This window comes from Carcharodon carcharias, chromosome 27, assembly GCF_017639515.1.
Source record: "Carcharodon carcharias isolate sCarCar2 chromosome 27, sCarCar2.pri, whole genome shotgun sequence".
NCBI classification, from domain to species: domain Eukaryota; kingdom Metazoa; phylum Chordata; class Chondrichthyes; order Lamniformes; family Lamnidae; genus Carcharodon; species Carcharodon carcharias.
This window is the reverse complement of record NC_054493.1, coordinates 14,881,481-14,888,835: the sequence shown is the minus strand read 5'-3', so window position 1 is coordinate 14,888,835 and position 7,355 is coordinate 14,881,481.

Genomic DNA, 7,355 nt, shown 5'->3' with positions numbered 1-7,355 from the left:
AGGAAAGGCTGGGTGCTTTTCTCTAGAAAAGAGAAGACTGGAGGGTGATTTGATGGGAGTCTTTATGATTATGAAGGGGTTCAATAATCCAATAGGGATTTCACAAGAAACCTCTTTACTCAGCGAGTGGTGAGAATGTGGAACTCGCTACCAGAGCGAGTGGTTGAGGCGAATAACATGAATATATTTAAGGGGAAGCTAGATATATATGTGAGGGAGAAAGGGATAGAAGGATATGCTGATGGGGGAGATGAAGAGGGGAGGGTGGAGGATCATGTGGAACATAAATACTGACAAAGACCAATTGAGCCAGCTGGCCTGGCCCTGTGCCATAGACTCAAAGGAACAGAGACAAATATATTTATTTGAGATCTACCTGTAGTGGTAGGAAAAACAATATTTCAATCCAGGATAAAATAAATGTACTTCATTAGCTTTTGCGGATCTTTGCAGAATCCAACCCCCGTCATCACTTGTGAACTCGCTGGTGTTTCCGCAGGTAGGTTGATTGACTGAATTTCTTCCCACACTCAGAGCAGTTGAACGGCCACTCCCCAGTGTGAAGATGTTGGTGTCTCAGCAGGCTGGATGAATCAATGTAAGCTTTCCCACACTCAGAGCAGGTGGTTGGCCACTCCCTGGTGTGAACTCACTGGTGTATCCTCAGGTTGGAAGAGTGAGAGAATCCCTTCCCACACTCACAGCAGGTGAACAGTCTCTCTCCAGTGCGACTGCGTCGATGAATTTCCAGCTGAGAAGGAGATCTGAATCCATTCCCACAATCCCCACATTTCCACGGTTTCTCCATGGTTCAGGTCTCCTAACCTGTACGGTCTCTCCCAGCTGTGAGTGGTAATGTTCTTACACTCAATTCACTGGAACATTCTCACTCGGGTTTGTGTCGGTGCGTTCTCAGTCACACTGATGTTTAAAATCTTTTGAAGCAGACAAACATTTCTCCTTCAAGATTCAGAGGCCAATGATATTCAGGTCCCAATAATTGAGTGACTCTGTTCCATTTAGTTTGATTCTCATGTCTGTAAATGCTCCCCTTCTAATATCCTGTAAAAATTTACAACAGTCATCACAGGATAGAAACTAGAATAGCCTGTTCTTAATTTCTTTGGAACATTATTTCCTTTCTTGTTCTCCAAATAACTATGTAAATAGCTATCCCGCACACACTTCCTCCTTTACCTGGAATATTTAGTAGTTTTGGTCTCTTACCTAAGGAAGAATGTACTTGTGCAGGGGGAGTGCAGCGAAGGTTCACCAGAATAATGCCTGCGGGACAGGATTTTCCTATGAGGAGGGTTTAAGGAAACTGGGCCTCTATTCCCCAAAGTTTCAAAGAGTGATCTCATATAACAACACTAGACATATCTTTGTTGTTACAATTCCCGTGGAGACCAATAACATTAAAATAAACAAATTACCAGACAAACCCAACAGGGTAAACTGAAGGACAAGGTTTCACTTTCGTAGAAAATGCTGAACAGTCAAACTAAAATCAGGATCAATGAAGCATGAATTGAGAGAGAAATAATACTCGAATAGACAGGATAAATTTGACTTTAAACGGTTTATACAATAAAAACAGGCTCCATAAAATCACCAGCATTTCCCCCCTCAGCATATTTGGCACTAATTCCAGTTACAGAGTCCCACAACTCTCTGTATTTCCCAGGGGGAGGGAAGGAAAGTGTTTTACTCACAGATGTTGAGGAAGTTTTAGTGTCTGTGTGAAGTTAATCACAAATGCTGTGTTGTTTAAAATCAAACTACATTGGAAGATAATTTGTAAACTTCCCCTCCCTCACCTGCCAGCCCAGCGCGCAGGCGCAGAAAGCGCTGCTGACCCGAGCTGTCTGGAGCACGCGCAGTGCAGCTGCCGCCAGCGGTCACTCTCGTCCCCTTTCTGGACCAGCCGCCGTAGACAGGGGGGGAATTCGCCGAGCAGCTTCTCGCTCTGGCCGGAGACGTCAACCCGGTTACAAAAACAAAACTCGCTGGAAAAACTCAGCAGGTCTGACAACTTCTGACAAGAAGAGTCACCTGGACTCGAAACGCTTGCTCTTCCTCTCCGCAGAGGCTGTCAGACCTGCTGAGTTTTTCCAGCTATTTTTGTTTTTGTTTCAGATTTCCAGCATCCGCAGTATTTTGCTTTTATCTTGGACGGCAACGGGTTGCCTGGAAACCTTGGCTTATGGAGGTGGAGGGGAAGGGGGAGGGGGAACAGTGGGTGGGGGCGGAGCTCCCGTGTTCGCGTCCCTGGCCTGCAACCCTATGGCGTCACCGCGGAGCAGTGATTCCTATTGGCTGCCTCGGGCGTCACAATGATTCAGAGGGGCGTTCCGAGCTTACAGGGTCCCACTGGGACCAATATCATTGATGGGCAAAATACCTCCCACCCCCAACGTAGGCTCAGGCTACTCTTCATTGCGAAAACAGAATTACCTGGAAAAACTCAGCAGGTCTGGCAGCATCGGCGGAGAAGAAAAGAGTTGACGTTTCGAGTCCTCATGACCCTTAGTTCTGTCGAAGGGTCATGAGGACTCGAAACGTCAACTCTTTTCTTCTCCGCCGATGCTGCCAGACCTGCTGAGTTTTTCCAGGTAATTCTGTTTTTGTTTTGGATTTCCAGCATCCGCAGTTTTTTTGTTTTTACTCTTCATTGCGGTCTGACCCAGGTTAACCAATAGCTGAAGGATCGGAAGGTGGATGGTCTTCCAGCCAATCAGAGCGCGGGCATTGTCCCAATGGCTACACGGAGCTTCCCCCATTGTCTGAATGCGGATCAAAAACAGAATTACCTGGAAAAACTCAGCAGGTCTGGCAGCATCGGCGGAGAAGAAAAGAGTTGACGTTTCGAGTCCTCATGACCCTTCGACAGAACTTGAGTTCGAGTCCAGGAAAGAGCTGAAATATAAGCTGGTTTAAGGTGTGTGTGTGGGGGGCGGAGAGATAGAGAGACAGAGAGGTGGGGGTGGAGTGTTAAAATGGCAAGCGACAGGGAGGTTTGGGTCATTCTTGCGGACAGACCGCAGGTGTTCTGCAAAGCGGTCGCCCAGTTTACGTTTGGTCTCTCCAATGTAGAGGAGACCACATTGGGAGCAACGAATGCAGTAGACTGAGTTTTTCCAGGTAATTCTGTTTTTGTTTTGGATTTCCAGCATCCGCAGTTTTTTTGTTTTTTTTTGTCTGAATGCGGATGTTGGACAATGAACTTGTTAATTTGCTCGTTACTGCCCAGGAAAGCTGCTGCTCCTCTCTGTCTCTGAACTAGCTTCACACAAACGAAAACTTTGTCCCCAGTCCCAGTGAACAAAACACTTTATTTTCTCCCCCTTTCCATTTCTTTTCTCATTCTGGGGGTAAATTGTTGACTGAAGGGAAAGGAAGTGAATCCAGGGAGGGTGCAGACTCTGGAAAGGTTGGCCAGGTCTCTCTTTCTCTTAAAGACATTGACACCCTTTGCTCGACACAATTATTTCAAACAAAAACAGAAAATGCTGGAAAAACTCAGCACGTATGACTCCACAGTATTTTGCTTTTATGGCACATTTATTTGCCTGAATAAAAGGATGACCTCTTTCCCAGCGTTTCCAATTAAAGAGGTGGATTCCCAGGCTATGTCTGACATTTAAGGCAGCAGTAAATGCATATGGGGCAGAGATATGTCGAGCCTTTTTATATGGTAAATGATTGGTATATTATTTATTGACCTACATTAAATTTCATTTTTAATTACTTCTAGTCTTGTAATATAGTATGCTATTTCCAGTCTTCGAGTCATTACAGCACAGATTGCATTTGGCAACTCGAGTCCATGCCGACTTTCTGGATAACTATTCAGTCAGTCCCATTCTCCTCCTACAAGTTTATTTCCTTCAAGTGCCCTTCCATTCCGCCACCCAGATAGGCAGAGTGTTCCAGGTCATGCACACTCGCTCCTAAATAAAGCTCCTCCTTGCAACCTCTCTGTATCTCTGATCAAGTAATGTGGTGTGCATTACACACATTTTTAATCCAGTAGAAAAATATATATATTACATAGCTAGCAGCCTGCATGATGATTTCCAGGTCTCTGTGCCCTGGACAGGAAGCAGGGTGCATGGACTTGCTGATCAGCATGAAACGTCACCTTCAGGACAATTGGGAGGATGTATATTCGGTAAAGCAGAGTGAGGATGGAGGTAGAGTATGTAGGACAGAGGTTTACAAATTTTGGGGAATAAGAGAGAAAGAATGTTCCATAGAAACTGGAGTTGTCTGTTCTGAATTTCTATCCTGCATTGACAGTGATGACTTTTGTAAACTCCTTTTACAGGGCATTGCGGGGGGGATGTGTATAAGAGAAACTCAAAGCAAATTTCGTGTCAATATTTGACACAGTCACTCTATTCTTGAGGACCTGAATATCATTAACCCTTTGTATGTGCAAGGAGAAAGTTTGTCTGTTCTGTCTGTGGAAAAACATTTTAAGCGTCAATGGGACTGGAAAAGCACCGAAGCACACGCACACACCTGAATGAGAGTGTTCCAGCACACTGAATGTAAAAATGGCTTTAACCAGTTATACAGTCTGAAAAAACATTCACAGTGGGGAGAGATTGTAGTCATGTTCTGTGTGAGGACAAGGCTCCTGCTGAACGGTTAACCTGGAGAGGCACAAGGACACCCGCACCACGGAGAAACCATGCAAATGTGGAGACTGTGGGAAGGGATTCTGCACCCCATTTGCACTGGAAACTCATCAATGCATTCGCACTGGGGAGAGGCCATTCACCTGTTCTGAGTGTGGGAAGGGATTCAGTGATTCATCTGCTCTCCTGGAACACAAGCAGGTTCACAACAGGGAGAGGGCCTCCATCTGCTCTGCATGTGGGATGAGATTCCCTCAGTCATCCAAACTGCTGACGCAGCAGCGAGTTCACAGCAGGGATTGGCCTTTCATCTGATCTGAGTGTGGGAAAGGATTCACTCAGTTATCTCACCTGCAGACCCACCAGTGAGTTGACACTGGGAGGAGGCCATTCATCTAATCTCAGTATGGGACAGGATTCATTCAGTCATGCAACCTGGTGATGCATCAGCGAGTTCACACTGGGGAGAGGCCATCCACCTGCGAATGTGGGATTCAGAGAAGGGATTCAGAGATTCATCCACCCTGCTGAGAAACCAGCGAGTTCATACTGGTGAGAGGCCATTCAACTGCTCCATGTGTGGGAAGGGTTTCAGTCAGTTCTCCAGTCTGCTGAGATACCAACAAGTTCACACCAGGGAGAGGTTGTTCACCTGCTCTGAGCGTGGGAAAGCATTCACTCAGCTGTCCAGTCTACTGAGACACCAGCGAGTTCACAAGAGATGACTGGGGTTGAGTTCTGCTGCTCTTGTTGCTGTTAATTACATCCCGGACTGAGCCATGTTCATTCCAACAGTTGGTGAAGTGGGAGGATTGGAGGTTTTCTTTCTGCTGGACTGGCCAGTCTCATGACTTTGTTTGTTGCAGGCTGAGGTCCTTTGAGCCTGGAAGTGCAGGTTTCCACTGAAATGATGCACAAAAGCTGATGAAGTACATTTATTTCATCCTGGGTTTCAAGAACATTTGTCTCTGTTCCACTGAGTCCACAGCACTGGGCCAGGCTGTCGGCTCAATTGGTCTATGTCAGTATTTATGCTCCACATGAGCCTCCAACCACCCCTCTTCATCTCCCCCATTAGCATATCCTTCTACTCCTTTCTCCCTCATGTATCTGGCTTCCCCTTAAATGTATTCATGCTGTTCACCTCAATCACTCAATATGGTCGTGAGTTCCACATTCTCAACACTCGCTGGGTAAAGAGGTTTCACATGAAATCCTGATTGGATTATTGAACCCCTTCATAATCTTAAAGACTTCCATCAGGTCACCCTTCAGTCTTCTCTTTTTTAGAGAAAAGCAGCCCCGGCCTTTCCGGAGGGTTAAATGCTCTCAATTCTGGTCTGATCCTTGTGAACGTTTTGGCATCTTCTGTGGTGCCTGTCTCCTTTTTCTAAATGAAGATCACAAATGTTGACAGTCCTCCCAGTGTAGTCTAACCATGGTTCTAAACAAGTTGAACATAAGCTCCCTGCTTTTCAATTCTGTCCCTCTCGAATAGGAACTCTCTATGTGGGCACCACACTGGAGGAAAACTGTGAATTTTTTCGAGAGGGTAAGAGATGCACTAGAATGGTACCAGGGATGAAGGGGCTTGGAGGAAGATTCAGTCATGGTTTTCAAAAGGGAATTGGATCATTATCTGAAGAATAAACATTGATACAGTTATGGGGAAAGGGTAGCAGAATGGCACTATGTTAGCCACTCTTGCAGAGAGCTCACACAAACAGGGTGGGTTGAATGGTCTCTTTCAGTTTTGTGACAATACCATGATTCTAGAACACCAGTTGGCTAATTCTATTCAACAGACAAACAGATGGTGGGTAGCACTCTCACCTCTGAGTCAGAAGATGGGGAGTTCAAATCCCCAGCCCAGACACTCAAGCCTCCCTAATCCAGGGCCAACACTCCCGGTGCCAGCACTGAGTGAGAGCTGTGCTATTGGTGGGACCATCTGCCGAGTGAGACATTAAACCAAGGGCCCCATCTGCCCTCTCAGGTGGATGTGAAAGATTGAATGGCCACAACTGAAAGGGGAGGAATTCACCCCCCAGTGCCCTGGGGCCCAATATTTATCCTTCAATCAACATCAGTAAAAACAGAACACTGGCCATTATTACATTGCCGATTGTGGGAGCTTGCTGTGCACAAATTGGCTGCCATGTTTCCTCCAGTGACATTTCTTGATTGGCACTGAAATGCTTTGAGGAGGTGAAAGGCCCTATATAAATACAAGTTTCTTTTTTAAATTGACATGCTCCTATCCTTACAGGCAGATCATCCAGCAGACGAGGAGTCAGCAGAGGTGACTGGGGGTGTGGGGGGTGGGGGGGGGTGTCGGGGTAGGAACTCTTAGTATGGACCGAGGCTGCTTCCCTTCACAAGCCACTGAATACATTGTGGGAACTGGACATTTAAAGAGGGAGCCTTGACTTGGTCATCTGAGAATCCAGCCCTTTCCCCCTGTGTAATGCAGGTTGAGAATAGACATCAGGACTGGTCAATGTACTGAAACAACCTCTGCCACTGAAGATGGGCAAAGGCAATATTGTCTCTGCTGTTATTCTGTTTGTCTCTAAACAATTTATCTCACAAATGAATGGAGAGATTTTACTGGAACTTGGTATACTGACAGCATATGGACCATGGAGGAACTGATTCATTTTTGGCAAAGACCAGATCCTGGAATTTTTCCAAGGATCTGCTCACCTT